This window comes from Rhipicephalus sanguineus, chromosome 6 (assembly GCF_013339695.2).
Source record: "Rhipicephalus sanguineus isolate Rsan-2018 chromosome 6, BIME_Rsan_1.4, whole genome shotgun sequence".
In the NCBI taxonomy this organism is placed as follows: Eukaryota; Metazoa; Arthropoda; class Arachnida; order Ixodida; family Ixodidae; genus Rhipicephalus; species Rhipicephalus sanguineus.
In genome coordinates this window covers 127,429,928-127,454,278 of record NC_051181.1, presented here as the reverse complement: position 1 = coordinate 127,454,278, position 24,351 = coordinate 127,429,928, and the positions used below count along the sequence as shown (strand labels likewise).

Sequence of the window (24,351 nt, the reverse complement as noted above, 5' to 3'; positions counted from 1 at the left end):
CGGGGTAATCAGGCTTCTATTTCGACTCGGGCTCGCGTGTTTCCGAGCAATACAAACTTTGAACTTTGTTGCTTCTGGAGACAGAACCTATTTGTTTTTCACGCCAATTCGTCGTGTCTCTTTCTTTCTTTCTTTCTTTCTTTCTTTCTTTCTTTCTTTCTTTCTTTCTTTCTTTCTTTCTTTCTTTCTTTCTTTCTTTCTTTCTTTCTTTCTTTCTTTCTTTCTTTCTTTCTTTCTTTCTTTCTTTCTTTCTTTGCGAGACACAGTGCGAAGTACAGTGGCGAAGTACGAAAGGTGCCTCTCGTGTGTTTCTAAATGTTTAAGTTGGAATAAGTTGAGATTCGAAGCCGAGCTAGTTAGCTTAGTCAAATCAGTCTGTGCTGGTCGCTGTCTCATCGTGACTTCAGAAACCTCAGTGGCATTACCCTATAAAGTTATTCAATTGAATGAGTCCACGTGGCATTGAAGTTTGCGGCGGAAGTATGCGGTGGAGGAAGGGTGTTGAGTGTTGCGGTATAGGATAGGTAGAAAGGAAGAGATACATCTTGAGGTGTTAAGAGAACCGTGTTTGGCTCTTCAATTTTTTAGTCAAGGGTATGACGGATAACCCTCTTTCTAATTATTATCACAGTTAGCAATTAAAAATCTTGTCACCGGCCAAGAAACGACGCAAGTGACATTTCCGTGTCCTTATGATAACCTTGTCCTCAAAAGGAAAATTTCATTGCGTTTTGCCATCAGAATGAATGAATGAATGAATGAATGAAAACAACTTTTATTATGTCCAGCAGAAGTCAGCTTTCACCGCGTTATGTAGCAATCGTTTGTCAACTATGACTTGGGCAGTATCTCAAATCTCTTTAGTCTTGACTTTTCGCAAAGGCGTCGTTGCATCGTTACTGCATCGGGAATATTGCGCTAGGCTTCAACACTGTACACGCCGCTACTGTTGAAAGCGGTGATCGTCTTCACAATACAACCGAGGTGGGCGGTAGCGCAGCGTACACCCCAGCAACGTTGCCCGCCGCTACCCCCGTTACTCGCCAGTAAATGTTGATCGTGTTTCTATTGACTTCGTGTTGTATTTAGTTGTATGTCTTGGATTCACTTTAAGTCAATGTATTGCATTTGAAGAGGGCCAAATGATGCCCTTGCTGTATATTATTATTGTATTGTGTTTTTGTGTTGTGCTCAATAAATTCTCTGTGAAGATTTAATTTTCATTTCATTGATTTATTTACCACTTCACAGAGCAAAGGGCATGGGAAGGAAGGCTTCCTAGCCTGTTAACAGGACGGCATAACGCAGTGCCAGCACAAACATTCTGCGCTAATAACAAAACAAAATGATTCACTTGAATGTAACGTATTCTTTTTAATGGGGTCAGGCGGACGCGAGGATACGGAAAAAAGGGGCAACTATGGGACACCTTTTGTATTCGTGTTTGTCTTTGCCTTTCCTCAAGCGAGGTTCCTATACCGAGTGCCTTTAGGTGGCGGCGGTGCCATGCAGCGCACGAGCCGACCTCTGTATACATAGTGTTTACCTACGCTACGTACTTGTTGTGTCTCGAGAACAATGTAATGAGCCCTTTCCTCTCTCTCTCTCTCTCACTCCCACTTTCTCTCCCTCCCCTCGTGCCTCGCTGCAGGAATCTCTCAAGTCGAAGGAAAGAAAGCGAGGAAGAGGGTCCTTCCGAGCCGACAGTGGCCAAGTGCCGTTGCGGTAAGTGCGTACGCGGGAAGACTATACATGCCTCGATCAACACGCGTGGCGGTCCACGCGACTGCGAGCTGCGAGCGTGCGTTTTTCGTTACCGCGGGTGGCAGCGGCACCTTGACCCGAATTTCAGAGTGGTTCGCGTGGCTCGAGACCCCCCTCCACCCCCCTCCTTTCTACGGCCCGCCGTTGTCCTCTTGCGGTTTCCGAGTGCTCAACCACGGTGGCGAAGATGACGGCCACGCAAGGCGCCGCTGTTTCGCATAGCGGGATGCCGCGCGGGTTGATGATGATGGTCGTGTTTCGCAGCTGACCGCGGTCGGTAGGTAGGCAGGTAGGACGGTGGTCGCGCTTGATTGCACCCTTCTGCGCCGAAGCCGGCGAGGCGCGGGCTGCGGGACTGACCATTGTTATTGTTTTCTCGTCGTGTATAAAACGTGTATCCGCTTGCTTTTCGTTTTTTTTTTTCCCTTTTCCGTACGCGTGCTTGATCGAACTGACCTTTCGAGAAGAATGTGTCGCTGGCGACGTCGAAAGATTATTAGCCACGCTGCGGAGTACGAGTGAAGAAACCTAAATTACGGTTGGTATTATCGAAAATTGATGGATGCGGCTTTGAAGAGCGGACGCTCATTTTTACCTCACCGTGGCCGCGACATTGAACATTACGCATAGCCGGCCAGCGTTGCAAGCAATGTACGTAAGTGTGTGCAAATTTGGCCTGCGTCATGCTTTGGTTCTAGAATCTTTCATGCTGCTGTTAATCGCTTGGACGCTCTGATTTTATTTGTAATGTGCATGCGGCCACGCGTGCAGTAGGTACACTCCATCATGTTCTGCGTAAAATGCTAGATGTAGGCAAGAAACTGGACCTGTTCGTCTGTTGTCCAAGTTATCCGGGAATCGATTTGGAGCCTACTGAGCCATGCAGTACTGTGTAAGCGGCTAAGGAAGGAGATCATCTCGTAGTCAGTAGTGCTGGAAAAATTTTGAGAAGTGTAGTTTTAAGAAATAGCTTCTGTAAGCAATGTCGCCTACTTAAAAATTGAAAATGAGGAACGCCTCGCCAATAGCGTCCCTTAACTCTCTTTCTCCCGAATTTCTAAGGCTCTATATCCATCACGGCATCACTGCATCATTCCCAACCTTTCTGGCTACACTATGTAGGAGTTTTCACGGCGTCATCCTTGAGCCGTCCACTTCGTACGCGCGCTGACCCCGAAATAAGCGGCGGAAATTGTGGTATATACGCCCCCAACTTTGTCCTGAAGAGAGAGCGAAAGCGTATACAGAGAGGCTTGTCCGTTGTCTGACGCATCCCGCAAGGTCACACGTCTCGCCTTAATCGTCATCTTGTATACACACACTCACACGCGCAACGGCCATAGCTGCAGCTCGAGGCGAAACACAATGGCAGTTGGTTGCGGCTCCTCAGAAGCACGGCATCGGTCGCGCATACAGAAAATGTCGGAAAGCCCCTAATAGCTCGACTGCGTGCTTCGCATGCGTCAGCCCGAACGGCGGTGCATCATTTTTATTTATTTTTTTTTCTCAGAGAGACGATCAGCGCGGACGGGCGTCGATGAAAGAAACTACATAGGCGGAGAAAATGAACGGCGGCGCGGACGCCGCGATTCTCATTATGTATGCACCATTAGGTTACACAAAGGTCTCTCGCGCACGCGGCCTCCGTGTAGCTATGGATGATCTTGCTTCTCGGTCGACTCTATACTCCCTAACATGCGTGCGGTGCTTTACAACTTCGCGTGCGGCCTTTTTCTTGCGCACACTGTTTATGCATTCCGCCACTGCTATTAGATAGATATACTCCTTTATTTCCACAAGCCCCGCGGTGCGTGATGTATGCATGATGACTCGAATGGGGGGTCACATGACTCACGCCGTCACGGGTAGCTAGCTATAAGCGGCCCGCCGCTTACGCGACCGAGAGCGGTGATTGACTTCGCCGGAGTTAATGCAGGAGCAGAACGTTCACCGTGCAACGTCGCGTGCCGTCTCGCTTTGCCCGTTATGATGCCTTTAACACCTAATGACGTCGCATCTTTTTGTGTGTTCGTTTCATGCCCTCTCGGACTCTTTTATCACTCTTTGTCGACGCGTTTGACGCGCAGCAGCGGCCGGAAATGAAAGTCGAGCCAAGCCGGTCGAAGGGCTTTGACCACGTGCTACGTGATCAACGCCATGGTTTAACTCGCTGAGCGTAGCCTCTATTGATGAAAAGCGTCACGCGTCCTTAATTACAGCGCTACTGAGTGAAATATGCGAAGGTTTCTATAGCGTGACGGATTTAATTTTCGTTGTACCATGGGCAACGGCGGGCCTGCCCGCTGTAGATTAGTGGACCGAGACTTTAAGGCTGCTAATCCGCCCTGTGGTATAAGGGAAAGGACATATCGGCTTCTGAGCTGGCGCGCCGTGGGAGCATTTCGTAAGCAGACTTGGGAACTTCGGCAATAAGCGGGGGAGAGCTTCATAGAGATAAATATTGATATAATGAGAGAACCGCAAAGAAAATTAATACACACAGACGGCAGTTAGATAGATAGATAGATAGATAGATAGATAGATAGATAGATAGATAGATAGATAGATAGATAGATAGATAGATAGATAGATAGATAGATAGATAGATAGATAGATAGATATCTATCTATCTATCTATCTATCTATCTATCTATCTATCTATCTATCTATCTATCTATCTATCTATCTATCTATCTTAGATAGATTTGTTAAAGGGGCCCTGCAACACCTTTCTTAGTTGTATTGGAATAGTCTCATTATTGACGTATGACTCTTCACGAGTCATATGCCGCAAAAATTTTTCGAATCCGTCAAGTCTAAGTGGTGTTACCAAATTATAGATATCACGTTCCGCAGCTTTCTCCCTCAACTCAACGCCGCGAGCGCGCGGAAAGCTGCGCGGGGCGTGAAGGGAGAGAGGGCGGAGGTGCGAGGAGGCGGGCGGCATTTTTTTTTTCATTTTTTTTTCTCTCTGGCGCCTAGGCGCAACCACGTGGTCTGATGCGCCACTTCCGGTCGGCTTGCGCGCTCGTCGTCGAGCGGAGGCCATCGCACCGTGTATCGCGCGTGCTTGAAAACTGCGAGTCGGTTTGGTAATGTTGGGTGAGCACCTCGAACTGCCGTATTGTTTTCATCGCTCTGCCAACCATGGACGCAAACCTGCGCGCGCGTTTGGAACGAATGACAGCTGAGATGGGTTTCTACCCACACTCCGATACACCGCCTCGTCGCACTGCTCGCGCTTGAATCGTATTCAACACGGCAAAGCTGCGTGCACCCTTCTCCCAGTGGCGGTACTTCGATGCTGTTTGCTCTTCGAATGCGGGCGCACAGCGAGTGCGTGCTGACAACAAGGAACTAAAGCCTAGAAGAAAGGATCGTGGGTCATCGGGCCGGCGCGGACCCATCCCCCGGCTGTCTGCAGCTACCGTGAAAATGCGAGTCTGCTTGGTTGCTGTGTCGCGGTTTCTCGGGAACCTAAGACTACGGGGAGGATACGCCGAGGTACGGCTCGATGACATACTGAACAGACAGCGAACGGGACTCTCGCCATACAGCGAACACAGGTACCATAAACTAGCCGGCGCCAGCATTGTTATCGGAGAAATGCTGCACCGCTGCCTCGGTCGGTCGTGATAACGTGCCGACGATGCAGTTTCCAGCTGACTAGGCAACACTCGAACGGCTGCCACTCTCAACGGCAACCGGCGATGGTCAAAAGCACAGACATATTCACGATTTCGGCACTGCGCATGGTGAAGAAAACGCAACCACGCAACTACGAGCAGACGAGCTGTCGGTGAGACCGGAAGTGCTAATATTAATGTTTGTTCGGTGTTTTAACGGCATAACACAATATAAACATACATATTATCTACTTATTGAACTCAAAATTAACAACGAAGGTAATATCGAGGGTGTTATCGTGATTAAAGCATCAGCCAATGGTGGAACTGCCGACAATCGCGTCATATATTGCGGACTAATACATCATTTGTCGAGAGAAGAGGGAGCGATTTTCAGCTGACTTTGAGAATTGATTGTAACTTCCAGGCCGCTCGCTTCGCTATTATATTTGGCTCGCGTGTTCTCGGGAGCCTCGACTACCGAGTGGCAGCGCTTTTTGACCCTGCTCAAAAAGTGTTGCGGGGCCCCTTTAAGGACAAGAATGGTCTGATATAACCATCCCTAGCATCAGACATATTCAGGCCCACTTGGAAATAGACATTTTCTCTCTTTTTCGATTGCATTCGTGTAATCCCACAACCTGTAATTTTGCGGCACTTTTCTCAGCCCTCTCTTCGAGCAACGTGAAACAAAAGCGAATTGGCTCGCCGTGGCAACCGGACCCGATAGACGTTCGTTAGAATATGTCACGTGTAATTGCCGCTCTTTTTGTGCCCCATGCATCAATGGCATTCACCGTCCATGCGCTTCCCATGTTGCAGCAACTGTGTACTGGCGGCGGATGCTTTGTGTCCTTTTTTTTCTTTTTTTTTTTCCCTAGGAGACGCTTCGACCTATGCACGTTATTGCGTTTCGAGCCACTTAGGCAACGCCGTCTCTTTGTTCTAATATAGGTGAAATGGCATGGCGTACTCTCACTCTCTCTCTCACCTTTGCTGACGTAATAATGAAGCTGGCGCGCATATACGGCTGTGGTTGCGTACATCTTTCGTATATCATGAACAGGTGACGTAGCTAGGCGTATTAGTTTTGCACACACGAAAATAGCTTGCGTGTAAAAAATAGAAAAAGAAGAGAAAGTGACTATACTTGCTTGTTTCAATAAACTTCTTGAAACGTTCGCTGTTTTTTAAGCAGATTGTTTTTAAGAAATGAAACTTGACTTTCCCTAGGTGCTCTTTTATGTAATTTTTTTCACTGCCGTGATTTTTATTATATGTGAAAAAAGAGTAGCCAGCGCTATATAAAACCATTAACATATAGTAAACGACATATAATTAAAAGTAAGTATCTAGATGTCGGAAACGCGATTCTTTCGAATATGAAATGTAAGATAACCTGCAGGTATCAAGATCGGAACGTTATAAGATAACGCCTGTTGTGACCAGAGTGGTTTGCAGAAAGAGAACAGGTTCGTGGTACCGCTGAGCTGTCGTAGGATCGCGTTATCAACCGCCTTGTAGCTCGCTGGGTGTGGCGAAAACAGTTAACGGTACTACAGGCTCTGTGTACGTGCAAAAAGTGAGTGAGTGAGTGAGTGAGTGAGTGAGTGAGTGAGTGAGTGAGTGAGTGAGTGAGTGAGTGAGTGAGTGAGTGAGTGAGTGAGTGAGTGAGTGAGTGAGTGAGTGAGTGAGTGAGTGAGTGAGCGAGTGAGTGAGTGAGTGAGTGAGTGAGTGAGTGAGTGAGTGAGTGAGTGAGTGAGTGAGTGAGTGAGTGAGTGAGTGAGTGAGTGAGTGAGTGAGTGAGTGAGTGAGTGAGTGAGTGAGTAAGTGAGTGAGTGAGTGAGTCGATCAATGAATCGAATAGTAGGACATCAATAGAAAAGAATACATATGCACACCCGAGCACGCTAAGTGTTAATACGCCGATAAAATATCATTCTCTGTAACGTAGGTTTTTAAGCCGTTTACAGCATATTGTTGCAGTAATTGAAAACCCCTAAGAAAAGAATTCGCAAGCCGTCATCTGATAAAGAAAAGAAATCAGTAACACCTGATACTAATTTGCATCTCAAGTTCTCAGCAGCAAGTCTATCAAAGGCGTAAAAAATTAAGCAATTTGAAAGAATGTAGCGTTTATAGCGACTTTCCTGTGAGTGTATACTTTGCGCCGGCGAAATAGTAATTCGATGCCAGCAGTGTCAATCTGGTGGTATTGTAGTGCAACGGAATAAAAGAGCCGCGTGGGCAGGTTCGTCAAAAAGATCATCGCCTGCGCTTTTCCTGACAGCTAGGTGTGCGCTCACACGAGATTGAGACGAGGGCAGACGCTGTCATGGCAACGACTCAAAAGGGACGCCCTTTGGGTCGTTACACTTTTACTTCGCATAATAAATTAGACCCTATTCATTTGCCGTGGCATCAAAAGGGCATTAGCTTCAGTTATTTTTTTTTTTCTCACCGAAAAAAAAATTAATATACTGACGGTTGCTCGAAGGCTGTAGTCATATGAGGGGCTTCGCATTACTTATTGGACACAAAAATAAATGCCACGTTTAGATGAAAATGTCCAGCGAAGACTCTTGCTGATCGATATTTCTTTTTTTGTCCTTTTTAGGGCTTAGCGTTTCGTCACACTCCAAGCGGTGATATTAATAGAAGAAATAAAAAAAAGTCGTTTCTTTATTACATGCCTCCAAGAAAATATTAATTGGTGGATTCACTGGGGCATTGATTCATTAATGATTTGGCTAGTTAAGTTATTGATTTATTGTTTGACTTAATTAATTAATTAATTGTCGGCCCATCAATTAATCGGTTGATGTGGTTGACTGACTGACTGATCGATTTACTTGAATGAATGAATGAATGAATGAATGAATGAATGAATGAATGAAAATTTGTAAGACGAGAACAGAAATGATACTGTTGCCGCCGACACAGTAGCAATTCTGCGCTCGACATCACAGGCGTTCAGTGCTTGGCTTTCAGAAATTTCAGCAGCTCCACTGGGGCAAGCCTCGTCAAGTAGAGCAGGACACCTTGCAGGGTGTCCTGCGTGTCACCTTGCAGTGTGTCCTGCGTGTCACCTTGCAGGGTGTCACGCGTACAAGCACGGGCGTTTTCCACAACGCTGATAGTTTCCTTAGAACTAACTCTGACTTCAGTGACCGATTGTACGTCAGCGTATGTGCAGTGCTCTCCTTCTCTCTCATTCTCTTTCTATTCCCCATTCCCTTATCCCCAGTGCAGAGTAACAAACCGGACGCTCGTCTGTTTAACCTCCCTACCTTTCCCTTTCTCACTTTCTCTCTCTCCCTCCTTCCTAAGCGTGCGCAGCGCAATGGGAGGCATGGCGTATTTTCAAAGTGCTGATGGGAGTGTAGTCTAGGCGCCGCTGCAAGCTAATTTAGGCGCAGATAAGTGCATTAAAAAAACATTTCATCAACAGCGACGCAATGCGCGTTCTGCATTGCAGTCACCGTTACATAGTTTCTGCTGCAATGTTTAAAGCCCGTAAGAAAGACCAGCGTTGTTTAAACCGCTATTTGCAAACAGCAATGTGGTCTATATTATAGAGTTTCCTACAATATTTACTAGAGGGAACTGTTGCTCTGCGATCGTTCAGCCACCATGCGAATGATGGGTAGTACATGAATTCGCCTAGTCCTCGTGCTTGCGGCTTCGAACGTGTACTTGTGGCTTTGTTTATTGTTGTGTTTTTGTTCCAGATAAAAAAAAAATCACAGCATATCCACAGAGTGAATGATGATGAGTGGGCGAAGCTGCGGAGGTTCATCGGTAAACCGTGAATCTTCCGTGAATTCTGCCCAGTACATCATCACCGACGTGAGATCGGGCGCGTTTATACTAAAGGTTCGATGAGTTATGACGACTTGCAGCGCACTTTAATTTTACATGTACGCTGTGAATTTTCATTGTTTAGAAAACCATTGCTTAGAAAACATCTGGCGTCTTTCGTTAAGCAGCTGGCGTCTTTTCGTTTTGCTTTAGAAACATCTGGCGTTCTTTCGTTTTGCTTTTACAAAACATCTGGCGTCTTTTGTTGGTTTATTTCATCAATCAACGGCGTTTTGAACAAAATTTTTATTGTTTAATCACGCACAGGAGAAATCTCACCAGGCACTACCTTGGAGGTAAATAATGGCTCCTAATGGGAATGAGAGACAGAAGAAGTCGGCTTTTAGCTAACGCTGCGAATTTTTTATTGTTAAACAACGCACAGGAAAAATCTCCCACCGGCACCACCTTGCAGGTCAAAGCGTAAGACTGGTTACATACTACGCTACGAGGGACGAACGGGTGCCGCTATAAGGAGCTTCGCCCCTAAAACGGCTCATTGGGAACATAGTTAGCCGATATGAATCGGTGAGCCTAAAAGGGTCAAGGTGATGAACAGTAGCATAGCCAGAAATTTTTTTCGGGTGGGAGGGGTGGGGGGTTAACCGTACCTTATGTATGTTCGTGCGTGTGCGTGCGTTTGTTTGTGTGCCTGTATATACACATAACGTAGCTTAGGCAAATCCATGTACCACCCATCATTCCCATGCTGGCTGAAGCGCCATGCGTTGCAGCTCCCATAGACAGCAGCTCCAGATTTCCCTCTAGTGTACTATAGTATGAATGATACGGTCTTATAGCCTACGCGCTTTACCGAATGGTTGGCGTGTGTGTCAGCTGTGTAGCGCACGCAGCGCTGCACGGTATATAGACTCCGGAAAGAAGGAGGTATGTTTAGGAAAGAAAAAGACCGGCGACGCGTCTGACGCTGATAAATGGCAAAATCTCGCCGTTCGCGGCAGCAAAGCGAGCCAGTCGTATACGCGCTCCACTGTTCAGCTAGCGCGCGGCTTGCACCGCCGACTCCTTTCTCCGGCGACTGTGGTGGCCCTGGGAGGAAACGGAAGTGAAGTAAAGAAACACAAACACCCACACAGGCGCGAGCGAGCGAGCGAAAGCACACTCACTGTTCCGAGCTGCGCAGCCGAGAGGAATGCGGTTATTATGCAGAATTGTCATTTGTCGTCGACTCGCGTCTCGCGGCTTTGTTCTGGTCTTTCCCTTTTTTCTTTTCTCCTTTCGTTGTCACTACCGCGCTACGCCTGCAGGCTCGTGTGCTTCGTGCAGTGTGGTTGAAGCTACGCGCATCCAATCCAGCGGTTCAGTGGCTCAGGCGCTAAATATGCACGGCGCTTCTGATGCTACTGAACACGACGAGGATCGTAGGTTCGATTCCCGATCTATCCTGCGATCGGGAATCGAACCTGGCTGCGATAAGGAAAAAAATCTATAATGGAAGTGTGGGCGAATCTGCCACCCTAGAGCTGTTGTAGCGTGAGAAGCATTGAATGGGAGGAAGCAGACCCATCCGTGCTATCCTTATTATTATTATTATTATTATTATTATTATTATTATTATTATTATTATTATTATTATTATTATTATTATTATTATTATTATTATTATTATTATTATTATCATTATTATTATTATTATTATTATTATGTTATGTACAATGCAGGATGAAAGCCAGTCCGACGGATCTCTTGTTCGCATTGATTTTGTTTTTTTCGTATACCACAAGGGTCCCGTAGTCTTTCTATTCACAAAAGTCGCGGGATAGAATCCCGGTCGCGGAGGCCGCATTTCGATGAAGGCGAACTTCTAAGGTGCTCGTTAAAGAACTCTAGGTGGTCGAAATTTCCAAAGCCCTCTAAGACGTCTCTCATAATCATAGCGTGGTTTTGGGGCTTAAAACCCAATACAATTATTAACTTTAGTATTCACTAGGCGTGTGGCTACTTTCCTAGATATATACGTATATAAAGTAAAGAAGCGCCTCCTTTCCAACTCAGACGGCTGTTTCGTTGTCCCCGACATCATCAGAAGTCGAGTAGAGGATGAAACAACGCGATCTGAACAAGGACAACAAAGGAACGAAGACCACGGACAGGCGCTGTCGTTTGGGACTTCGTTCCTTTGTTGCCCTTGTTCAAATCGCGCTGTTTCATCATCTGCCCTAATTATGAACCAACTAACCCTCATCAAGTTGTTACTAATGCACAAGAACAGCCTGGTTGACGCGCACTGGTGCTACCTTTTTACTGTCTCGCCTCGCAAGCAGATTAAACATGCCGCATGCAACCACCACCGCCATGACCAACAAACTCGCATACAACCTCCGGCGGTGTTTTTTTTCTTTGTCCGCTAACATTTATTCTTCCACCCGGTTTTCATGTTTTGTTTATTTGTTTGTTTTCCGTTCTAACCTGCACACTGCGACGCGCGTTCCCTCGCCGCCATTATTCACAGCCTGGTCTTCGGCCCTAGCGATGACCTTCGCCTAAATTGTGGCGGCGGCTCCGGCATTTTTCGGGGCTTGGTTCCCCGAGGGACGAGAGACGGTTTGGGACACGTTATCGAGCGAAAACAACGCTCGCGTTGTTTTATATCTCTTTCCTTTTCCTCGCAAACGTAACTCGTGAACGGTTTCCCAGTGGTCTAGACGTTATTTTCCTGTTTCTTTTCATCACGGATGCGTTCTTTCGGCCCACAAATGAAGAGCACCGCCGCACACACTGCTTTGCACTTAGCTGGGGAAGAATAAGGGGGGGGGAGGAGAGGTGTGTTCCTTTTCTAACTGGAAAGCACGTTTTTGCTTATCTCCATGATGACAAAAGCGCAACTAGGAGGGATGCTAAGGAAAAACACAGGACAAAGCCACAGGAGAGTACTGCATTCTTCCTTCGTCTCTATCCTAGTTGCACTTTTGTCATTATGAACTTCTACCAGCACTCCCAAATGGCAGTTATTCCAATTGTCTTACCTCCCGGCGCAGTGTACTCGACCCCACCTACCCCCTTATATTCATGTGTTAGCGCGTATTTGTGTATGTATAGCGGGCTGACGCCATGAAATAGGGCATTCTCAGGCGCGCACAGACAACTTCTTTTCATTTGCCTTTTAGTCTACTCTTCCTTTTAGTCTTCTCCTTTCCTTTTAGTCTACTCCTTCCGAGTGCTGTTGTACTCGCATGAAGTAGAGTCAGTTGTATTCTACTTGATGGTAGCGCAGGCTAAAGACAGGAACAAGAGATAAGGCACACTCGGCACTGTGTTGTGTGTTGGTTGGGTCGAGTGTGCGTTTTCTGTTTTCCCGGTCTTTAGCCTGCGCTGCCATCAAGTAGAATGCAATACACAACAAGCGCACATTGTCCCCCTGCATAGACCCCGATGTACTCAGGGGAAGCGCGCAATGGCTGTCTCGGTCACAGGAGATGCACCGTTCGTGTATATTTTCTAGGTTAGATAATGCAGAAAGTGGGTGAATTGTGCCCATGCTTGTCGCTTCTCACTTCGACAGTAAGCCGCCGCGGTGGCTTAGTGGTTACGGCGCTCGACTGCCGGCACGAAAGACGCGGGTTCGATCCCGGCCGCGGCGGTTGCATTTCGATGGAGACGAAATGCTAGAGACCCACCCGTGTACTGCGCGGTGTGAGTGTACGTTGAAGAACCCCGGGTGTTCAAAATTACCAGGAGCCCTACACTGTGGCGTCTCATATAGCCTAAATCGCTTTGGAATGTTAAACTTCATGAACCAGCCAACGTCACTTCGACAGTCGTGACGTTGATGTGTTTCTTGGTGGGAACTATAGAGTTTTTTTCTTCCTTTTTTTTTCTCAGAGCGTCTTTCACAAGCCTGAAATTTAGAGAGACGATCTAGAAATAGGGGCAGGAAGAAAATGAATAATAGAGAAATGAAACCGTCTTTTCAAGCTTCGTCTCTCGAAGGTCAAACGGAAGTACAGAACATATACGCGATACGTGCACTCGTGAGTGGCGCATTAATATCGATGAATAGCACCGACCAGCCAAGCCATTTTTCGGCACGGCCCGACATCGCTCAGATTGAAATCTATACAACAAGAGGAGTTGGAGCACCTTCAGACGGCGAGCTCCATGGATGCACCACGCTCTTCCCATTATCACGATTCTCGGACGCTCCTTTTTTTCACTAGACACAAACACGCGCTGCGCCGCAATAGATATCCCGCGCAATTCGATCGTGATCGCTCACCTGCGCGCACACCGCAGGTGCGCTCATATTCGTGCACCTGCTCTGCCTCTCGCTAGACAAGGGTGTCATGCATCGCTTCGCGCGCGGGTGTCATATCCGGTAACCAAAGTGACAAAAGAAAGAACGCGAAGCCATGCGAACAACAGAATCAGTGCTGTAAGAATGAACAGGGACTACGGTATAGCGATCGTGTGGCAGGGGGGGCACAGCTCCTCCTCCATCCTATTCCCTGCCCTCCTCGCATCTTCCGATATATAGGAGGCCCCGGCCGATCGTCTCAGTCTGCACGTCCCTTGAGACGAAAGTGAATGAGTTTTTGTGTACGCCCTCCCTCCCCCTTTTGCTAGGCCCGCCAGCTGCAGCCATTACTCCTGAAAGCCATGTATACTATAACGCGGCGAAGCTATACTCCGACCTTAAGAAGGGAAGGGTTCATTCTCGTAGGGGGGTTTGAAAGAGGTAATGGAGCGAGTATCGCGCTGAGACCGGGCCTCGCCGAACGGTAGCGAAGAGGGGAGGCAGAAGGAGGAAGATGGTGGGGGGGGGGGGGGGGGGGGGGGAGGAGGTACTGGAGCGATCTACGAAGATGTCCACGACGAAGAAAAAGAAGAGGTTTACGCGGTGGTGCGTTGTATGGCCTCTCGTGATCGCTCCATCAGCGCGTCGCGATGCGCCGCCGCGCGCAGCCACTGAAGCGTTTGCGCGGCGCATCTGCCTCTTGTGTTGTTGCTGATACCTCCGCTGCTGGATCTGCAGTGCCCGGCATGGCAGCTGCCGCAGCCGAGTAGCTCTGGAGCAACTGGGACAATCGGTCGACTGTCCGGCAGGGAGCGTAGCGTTAGACGGCTGGGCGTTATGGCGGTAGTAGTAGTAGTACGCGCTGCAGCGGTAGTGCGTCGTGATGCCGTTTCGACAGTTGGACCGAAAGGGTTGTGCGAGCCTGGCGTCGCCTTGTTCTTTGAGGGCGCGAAACAAGCGAGCGAGTGAGGGTGTGTTATGATCGGCCAGAAGTAGGGCGCCTTCCGGGTATCGAACTTCGTGATCTCTTTGTCGACAACCTTGCTTTATTTTTCTTTCTTCCTTTCTTCTTTCCTTGCGTGGGTCTCAATTAGTTCTTTATTTTGACAGTTACAATATAGTCAGCATTGTTGGACTGAGAACAGCGTCAGCGCAGCTAAGTTGCGCCTCGCAATGCAATAACAGAGCGATGAAACCGAATCGTAAGAAGTGCCTTAACTAGCTTACTTGGTTCTAGTATAGTATACAATAGTGCAGGAACGGAAAACACGTGCGCTTGTGCCGCCGGTTCCTCCTTTTGTCTCCGTGCTTTTGCTTCGTTGTATTACTGTCTACCATGAACCACCTCCAACCCGTCCAATATATTGTCCGAATAAATGTTTCTGCGCGCGAGAAAAAGACCAAATAATGGCGTTGGCTTTAGTTACGAATCTCGAGTTTTTGAGCCGGCCTCCTCGTGAGCAATACCAGATATACGATTAGATAAAGCGGTCTTCGACCGTATATATACGCATAACACACAACCGACGCGTTCTCATACACGTTCGAGTTTGTTTGTTTGTTTGTTTTTTTTTTTTTTTGCAAGATACCGCAAGTGTCACTATCTACTGGCGCCTGTAAAAGGATTGCCTATCTTAAGCAAAACAACAGCATTCGACCGCCCAACTCCCTTGTCAGCGCGCACAGCGAGGAAATAGGGCAAACACGCTTATAGATTTTGCGTCGTGCTCTCACGTATACGGTACGGCGTCGCTCGGTGACAGATGCGTTGTTGGTGACAGGTGGCCGTCGCATCATGCCGTCGTCACCTTCGCCACCGCTGCGGCGCGCGGTAAACGCTCTCAGCCGCCGCGCCATGGTTTCCTCTTGCTCCGAAACTGCGCGTGTAGCAGGCAGCGCCGGCGCACCACACCAGGCGCTCTCTACGAAGAATGCACGGCCAGCCGCTACATGCCGCTGCGGGGCCACCTCCTGATATCGCTCGTCCCAATCGTTTTCCGCTCTGCTCTCGCCTCTGTGGGGTAGGATATGCCGTTGGAACGCCACCCTCTTCAGCCTCAGTAGGCATTTCCTTTGTCTTACGCGCCCTCAACTTTATACCTTTTCTTCTTTTCTTTTTTTTTTTCGCGGGTCTCAGACACGTTACGAATGGGCTTGAATGCGTCGCTGTCCACCACCCGCACCCCCCGTTTCGCCCCCTCCATCCTGACCGTGTAGCCCCCCCCCCCCCCCCCCCCCCCCCCCCCACACACACACACTCCCGTTCCCCTTCATCGGGGTCATCCTCCACGTCATCCGCCGCAGCCGCAATGTCCTTGGGACTCCTCTCGTGGTTTCGATTGTCTCTGACTTCTTTCTTTCTTTCTTTTCCTTTGTCTTTGCTCATCGATTCTTTCGCCAGAGGTGGGTGTCCCCGTTCTGGCTCTGATACAACGCCGCCGCTCTCGCGTCGCGGTCAGTAAACCACGTCGCCGTCGTCTATGACTCGCGCGCGCACACATTGTCGCCGTCTTCGTCGACGTGCAGCAGCGAGGATTTCGCAAGCGTGCCGCGCCGACTCTCGGCGACGCGTACTCATCACAGGTTGATCGTCTCTTCGTCGTGTCATCGTCGCGTCTTCGAGTCAGCCGCCGGCGCGTCGGCATAATAGCCGCCGCGACGCGTGCGTAGCACGGGCACGTGCGCCGGCGATTCGCGGTAGCCAGCCGCTAATGAACTCTGGGAGTGAGTGACCCAGATGTAGCGTGTCGCGCTGCGCGCTACTGTCGGTAGTCGAAGCCACTGGTGTTCTTCATTAGAGCGAGAGAAAAGGAAAAGACAAAAAGACAAAACAATGCAGTATATTGAAAGCTGCACCCATATAACGGGGACCGACACTTCCGTGTAGAAGTTTTCGGGGTTAATGATTTTTCCCAACTGCGCCATTCTTTCTCTTCTTCCGCTCTGGGACATTACAGCGCGACACTGGAGCGCGCCTTCTTCTTCTCTATCCTTCGCGATAGAGGCCAATTGTTAACGCATCAAGCGAGGAAAATTGTGACGTGTCTGTTATTCGTGCGCGTATAGAGGGAGCCATAGACTGCTTAGAGAGGTGCAGTAATAGTTGAGCGCCTATAGACCGATTCTCCTACCGTGATATCCCGTTCTACCGCTTGGCCGAAATGCTATACTGCACAGAACTGTCGGAATTGTTCATCGCGTCATTTGTGAGCAGCATACCGCCACTGGTATTGAGGAAGCAACGTGCTGAGCGCTTTTATTATCTCAGTGGCGCGTCGTCGAAGCGAAGTAATTTGGAGTCGGATCGTAGGTCCTTATATAGCTTGGCGTCATACAGCACTAATAGTTCGGACATTACTCCGTACACGATGGATCAGATGGCCTACAAAGGTGAAAATAGACGGAAAATACTCGTTACCCTCATTGTGAGGTGTCTTTCAGAAGTCTGCTTGCGAAGACGAATTGAAGCTTTGAATGTAAGATGGAAACTATTTGAGCTTCGTACGAGGAGTCCAGATGGACGTATAAAGCTAGCTAGTCCAGTTTGAACAGACACCGTGAGTAATGATGTGATACCCTGATTGTATTAATACAGCGACCATTTGGAAGGTGCCAGATTGCCGAAAGGAACAATGATTAGAGGGTGTAATACCGCAAGTATAGCAGCGTCCTTGAAGAAACTATGTACTCGGTACATCCATGATGAAGACAGCAGCATAATGAAGTTAAGGAAATCATATGGTATAATTAGCTTCACGTCGCTGTAACTAACAAAAAAATCCATCTCTTCTCGTTGTTCGTGTATTCTCGCTCTCTCTATGTAGCGAGTGAACCTTCATGAAGCCCGTGAACTCTTATCAACCTGCATATAATGAGCTGTGTTGGCTCCTGCAATCCCAGCCTGTCGAAAGTATTCGGGTATAAGTACCTACGGATTTCGTATAACTTGAAAGGCACACTACGCTAAGTAAGAAACAGCTAGGAAATAACAGACGCGAAAAAAAAAAAATTCTAGCCACTCCCACGTCATGAAAAGAGTCACACAGGGAAGTTGTCGCCCCTTTCGTCAGGCATCATATTTTGCTCCCAAGTTTCGGCAACGTTTTCACGAGCATCATCATCGTTTAGTTTTATTTAATCATTTATTCAGTCCTCCCTCTGGTTACGTCGCCAGCGTGACGCTGTTACTACTACTACTACTACTACTGCTACTACTACTACTACTACTACTAGTACTACTACTACTACTACTACGACGACGACGACGACGGCGGCGGCGGCGGCACAGAGTAGACTAAGATAGCTTCGATGTAAAACATTTCAAAGCTGTCGTCCGTGCTTGCCTTCGCTTTTCCAAGCCCCCCCTCAAGTGGGCACCTTCATCCGCTTTTCCGTCTTACTGGAAAATCTATCAGAGCGAGCGCGCCTCCATCTAGCACCAACCGACTTACCTCCTTTCCTTTGCCGCCTATTACTCCTCCCGCCTTTCATAACCGTTCACAGACACGTGCGAAACGCCGCGGGCGTATACGTCTTCTAAGTCCACTCGAGCCGGTCGCGACGCCGTCCGCGCACCCCGGTTGCTTGCCCAGCACACGTCTTGAAATTCTTCGACCCCTGTTTACGGAGCGCTTGATTGAAACGTGGCAGCCCAGCCTGGTCCCCGGGAAAAACCGGGGCGTTATATATTCAACGGGGCCCTAGTTCTCTAGCCCTTCCCCCTGCGAGCGCACCTACCCCGCAAGGCGCGAGTGTTCGGCGAGGAAATCCCCAAAGGAGTTGAAGAGGGCCTTCCTCCAAAGTGCACACAGACAAGGAAGAGGAGATAGGAGAGGCCGGTGCGCGTGCTCGTCGAAAGGCTATGGCATGAAATGCGAATAAAAAGAAATAAGAGGCGAAGGGTCGATGAAAGAGAGAGAGAGGGAAAGAGAGGTCTTCCGGCTATGGTCGCAGGTGGCTTGGCCAAAGAGGCCATTTCAATCTGAATGTCCGCGCGAGCCCCCCGACGTTCAGAGCGTCAGCATATAGCGATGTCTCCCTTGCTTTCGCGCTCCCGCGCGTTTGGTCGTCGCGCGGGCAGTTGGCGGAGAGTCTACTATAGAGGGCCTTTATTTCAGCGGCGTGGGGACCGCTAACCAGGCTTTCTCCCTCTCTTCCTCTCTCTCTCCTTCTCTCTCTGGCTCCTGTCTTTTCCGGCGCGCCATCGCACACACAGCGTCCTCCAAGAACGCGCACGCGTGCGCGAAAGACAATGCTAGGCTTAGGGAATTAATTGGACAAGACGTTCGGCCGCGCACCTTATGTTTCGTCGAAAAGCCGCAGCTTTTCGGGAGACGAGACGCCTCGCGCTGGCCTTCAGGCTTTTCCGCGTAGCGCTGAGCCTCCCACACCGCCACCTAGCTAGATGACTTAGGGAGAAAACTTGGGGACAGTTTTCCTTTCCTTCCTTGTTCATCTAGGCCTTCTCCCCCGTGTATCCGGAGTGCGCATATTAAACTTGAGGTGAACACCCATTGCAGAAGAGTACGCGCTCGCCTCCTCTCGTATTTACGTTTCTTTTCGTTCCTTTGCCTTAATTAGGCAATCGCGTGGCCGCGAATTTAATTACCCGAGTAGACACGCGTGAACCTTGCATTCAGTTTCAGTGGTGGGCTTGGTGTTTTAATAAACTATGCGGAAGTCAAGCTCGCGCACACTTAAGCTCCCCGTTCGCGCGTTTCACCGCATAAAGTCGGGGACAGTCGCAACCGAGCGAAGTGAGCGGTCTGTCTCATTTTGGGCGCCCGGGGCTCGGCACGGACAGCTTTAGCGCCCTGCACGCAGCCTCGGATTATTTCGGCTCGTTGTATAACCCGCATTGCAGGGTAGGTCGGCTTGAAATTGTCCTTTTTAGTAGTTGTTGTTGTTGTATATGGTAAAGTTTGCTGATACCAAGGGACGGGATGGTATAGCTAGCTTGCTCAAATTAACTCGAACTTCGAAATCACTTCGTCTGTCTTAACAGTTTGACGACAGCCTATAGCGGAGAGCAATACTTCGCTCGCGTCGCAGTCGCCGTAAACAGCTCGTCGAATCGGCTCCTTTGTCAGGAGCCAGAATGTCCTGTTGTCGCATTCCTATATACGCGTTACGTCAGTCGTGGTACCCGGACGGCTGAAGCGCGGACCAATATATTGCACTCTTCCCGCTTCGCCGCCGCATTCCCGGTCCACTTACATATGCGGTCGCCGAACGGCATTTTCCTGTGGCCCACGTGTTATTGAGAACACTCGGGCCTTACGTAAACTAGCTGCGTTGTTCTCCGGTGGTGAACCTGTGTTTTGTAACGCGTACCCGGCCGCTGATACACTTACGTAAGCCTCTACTGGCCTGACTGCACGGGCTGCGTGAATCTCGCCCACACGTGGCGTTCCGCCCACTCCCCGTCGAGATATTGCGATGAAACCAGAGGCAAGCTTGTGGACTCTGAAAAGTCTTTCTGTGGCAGTGTTGAGCGGTCGGTATCCGGCGCTCACAACATCCGCGGGGTTGGCTACCATCCAGCTCGACCACTTGACCTAGCACGCCGCTGGACGCGCGTTCCTTTGCACCGACCTCTCCTGGACTTCATCGGAGAATCAGATATTTCTCTTTTGACAGCGAGGATGTTTGAACCGACTGTTCGTCTGTGCTGAGCGAACAGAAAACTATCATCATCGTGAACAGGCGCGCGTTCTCTTCGTCCTCTTCTTCATATTCTGCTTCGCTCCCAGAACACGCGCGCCGATTTGTCTGTCGTGGGATGCCATAGCTCTGATGACTGAGGGAACGAGTACAGCGAGAGAGAAAGAAAGAAAGAAAGAAAGAAAGAAAGAAAGAAAGAAAGAAAGAAAGAAAGAAAGAAAGAAAGAAAGAAAGAAAGAAAGAAAGAAAGAAAGAAAGAAAGAAAGAAAGAAAGAAAGAAAGAAAGAAAGAGAGAAAAATAAATAATGTAAAGAAACAGACACACACAAAAAAAGAAAGAAAAAACAGAAAGAGAGGAAGCAAGAAAAATAATAGTAAAGAGAAACAAGGCAGGCTCCCAAGCTCCGCCCTTCCTTCAGGCTTGGCACCTCTAGTTCGAAGCTGCCTTAATATCTCACTAACGCGAAAGCCTCAGAGGCCTCACCAAACGCTAAAATCGACCATCGGCGTTGACGTCAACACGAGCGACGAAACCGATTACGACGCGTCACCATATAACGTCATCGTGACGTCAGAGGTCGCCAAAACTTGTGACCTCGCCATAGCGTCATTGTGACGTCGTATAACGGTACGTCACATGATTACGTCATCATATGACATCGTCGCTTGATCAAAGGTGGGCCGATCACGGAGGCAGTGCAAAACCAGGGGAGGTGAAGGGAGCTTGCAATGCCTCCGATCCTGGAGGCTGTAGAAAACCACATTAGGTGGAGAAAGCTTTCAGAGGTGTTGGAGGAACAGCACATCGACTGAGAAGAAAAATTATGTGACTTTCGCCATAGTGTCGTCTTAGGCGAATGCATAAGGGACCCTGTTAGTTTTTCTAATTTATGCCGGCTACGGACGGACGGGCGGGCAGACAGAACGACCTAATACTGTATTGGAAACAGTTTGTTCAACGATATTCTACTGAGTTCGATAGAAGCTGAATTTTGCACAAATCATATCGGTTACCGTGGTGCTGGAGTCCATCGAGAAAAAAAAAAGAAACAATTTTGACCGCCGAACGAAGGACATCATTCTTACGAGTAATGCGGTGTGTCGAGTTAAAGCGAAAGGGGAGCCCTGGGACGTCTAATGCCTGGCCAGGGAGCGCTTGATTTTCGTGAACTCGCTTTCTTTTCAACGCCCTCTTCTTTATTTATTCTTCACGGCGTCCTCGTGCATTAAAGGAGCGACATTTAATGACCCTCGCTCAGATTTCGCGACGTGCCTGGGCCGCTCAGGAACCGGATACACTGACTGGTGCTCGAAATTGGGAAGCTCATTAGAGACGTCTCCGGGCATCTACACAACTGCAGCTCGTAGCATATATAAAGTGGCGGAAGAAGAGAGAATTAACGAGAGAGCTAGAAACGCTGGAGATAGTGTTGCCCGTGGTAATTAACTTGTTTGCTTCTAATGAGCAAGAACCGGAGTTCCCATGCTCAGTCCTGTCCTGACGCCAAAGGCTCACGTTCATCGTCTTCGAACTGTATTGGAACAATGTGGTCAAAAACAGAGCACGTGTTCCGGGATCAATCCTCACAAAACGAGTCGCAGTGAGCGTGCGGTCGTGTTTTCTTCTCCGTTGCGGGTGTAGCACATGCACATTACATGTATGTTTCCAGACACATTCATCTATCTATCTATCTATCTATCTATCTATCTATCTATCTATCTATCTATCTATCTATCTATCTATCTATCTATCTATCTATCTATCTATCTATCTATCTATCTATCTATCTATCTATCTATCTATCTATCTATCTATCTATCTATCTATCTATCTATCTATCTATCTATCTGTCTGTCTGTCTGTCTGTCTGTCTGTCTGTCTGTCTGTCTGTCTGTCTGTCTATCTATCTATCTATCTATCTATCTATCTATCTATCTATCTATCTATCTATCTATCTATCTATCTATCTATCTATCTATCTATCTATCTATCTATCTATCTATCTATCTATCTATCTGTCTGTCTGTCTGTCTGTCTGTCTGTCTGTCTGTCTGTCTTCTGTCTGTCTGTCTGTCTGTCTGTCTGTCTTCTATCTATCTATCTATCTATCTATCTATCTATCTATCTATCTATCTATCTATCTATCTATCTATCTATCTATCTATCTATCTATCTATCTATCTATGTCTGTCTGTCTGTCTGTCTGTCTGTCTGTCTGTCTGTCTGTCTGTCTGTCTGTCTGTCTATCTATCTATCTATCTATCTATCTATCTGTCTGTCTGTCTGTCTGTCTGTCTGTCTGTCTGTCTGTCTGTCTGTCTGTCTGTCTGTCTGTCTGTCTGTCTGTCTATCTATCTCTGTCTGTCTGTCTGTCTGTCTGTCTGTCTGTCTGTCTGTCTGTCTGTCTGTCTGTCTGTCTGTCTGTCTGTCTGTCTGTCTGTCTGTATTCAGTGTAAGTCGGCACTTCCTTTCTCCGGTTCCTGTTACCCTCCTCTCCCGTTTCCTCGTCGTCCCGAGTGAGCGAGCAAGCCCACACCCTTGCGCGCAGTCTTTCTCTCTTCTGTATCAAATTAGAAAAATAATAGTAAAACCAGTGACACGCTCCATATATCTCCTAATGGTTTGGGACGGCGTCAAGCTCGTTATTCATAATTTGTCCTGTTCCCAACAGACGTCGCCAGCGCAGGTGGCACAGAAACAGTGGTGGCGGAACTGCTGGCACTTCCTCCGCCGCCGCCGTGTACAGCGGTGGTTCCACGCTTTGCTAATTACAAAAATTAATCTCTCCCTTCCAAACAGCTCGCGGCTAATAAACTCGCGAACGTCAAAGCTCCCTCGGTGCCTATGTGCCTTCGTTGTCGTGTGGCCGTCGCTGTTGGGTTCTCTCTGTAATAAGACTTCTTTTTTTTCGCTCTCTCTCTCTTTCTCTCTATCGTTCTTTTTTTAGTCGTATTCACTGGGAAATCATGTTTTCGTCGTCATGCGGTAAAAATAACATTCCGGATTTGAAAGCACCGAAACGAAAAGCTTGCGCGACCGTCCTCGCGCGTCAAAGTGGATTAAAGTGTTAGTGGGGGATATACAAACACATTGTGACGACGCTTTCAGAGTCATGAAACTTGAGCGCGATCAAAATATAATTGCATTCGAGCTTTGCGCACGCGCGCATTAAACGCGACTGAGTTCCGGTGACTCGCTCCGCGCGAGTACAGCTGTTTGTTGTTACGCCTTTTTCTTTGTTTTTTTTTAATGTTGTTTACCTTTCTAAATCATCGTTTCAATTTTATGCGCAAGATTCCGCCGACAAAATGAACGCGAGCATTATCGCTGGGAATTTCGCGACCAAAACACGGCGCCCAGTAAGGACGTCGTTGTTACCTAGAGTATTTCAATGCTCCGTCCTGTATTTCTGCGCATTTCTTTAGATGGAGTTAAGTTCTTCTTGTTTGTTCCACTCGCCTCGCTGGTTGCGCGACATTTGCTGCTGCCGCCAAGGAAGCCGAAGGCGAGAACTTTTCATCTGCTGGCACCTTGAGGAAACGACCGCTCCGACATCATCTGGATAGAGACGTTTATTCGTTTCCAGAATGTTCGTCCTCAGGCGTTGACGGGTCGTCAATACAATAGGCCCGTGCATAATTGCCGCCGTCGCCGCTGCTTCTGGCTGTCACAGCGAAGGCGCAAATGTACCTTCCGTCCCTGTAGCGCGGCTAGGCCACGGTCTCCCGTCAGGCACCATAATTGACCCCTTCGGGAGACGTGGGTCTTCGCGTCCTTTGTGACCAGCAGACAGTCGTCGTTCCACCATCCGGTACCACCGCTTCCTTGTTGGCGCGGGCACGCCGGCCGCGGGGCGGGTAACAATATGAAGGTATTCGGCGAACGTACGAAGTTCGACCCCAACAGATGGAAATATTAATTCTCTTTTGTAGGCTGTGTCCTTGCCGGTTTTCGTTTTGAAGATGATGTGATACGCTGTTGATAAGTGCACTGCTATAACCAAGGAGACTGCGGGGCAAGCTATGACACCACAAGCAGGTGATAGAGATATTACAGTGTGACGTCACCTTTCACTTTTCACTGCTGTGTCCTGCCTATCACTTAGCTCGGCTTCATGGCTTAGAATTGCAAGTTCGTATAGATGAATACAATATTTCTTTTATGATATGTTTTAGCGTGAA

General features: G+C 48.4%; 1 protein-coding gene across 1 annotated transcript in view; it reads left to right on the top strand.

Moving 5' to 3' along the window:
* The window catches only part of LOC119397528 (calcium-activated chloride channel regulator 2), a 571,535-nt gene that overhangs the window by 122,916 nt on the left and 424,268 nt on the right, over positions 1-24,351 (top strand). The window contains 1 exon segment of the mRNA XM_049417066.1: positions 1,652-1,725. The gene's annotated coding sequence lies outside the window, so the exon portion shown is untranslated.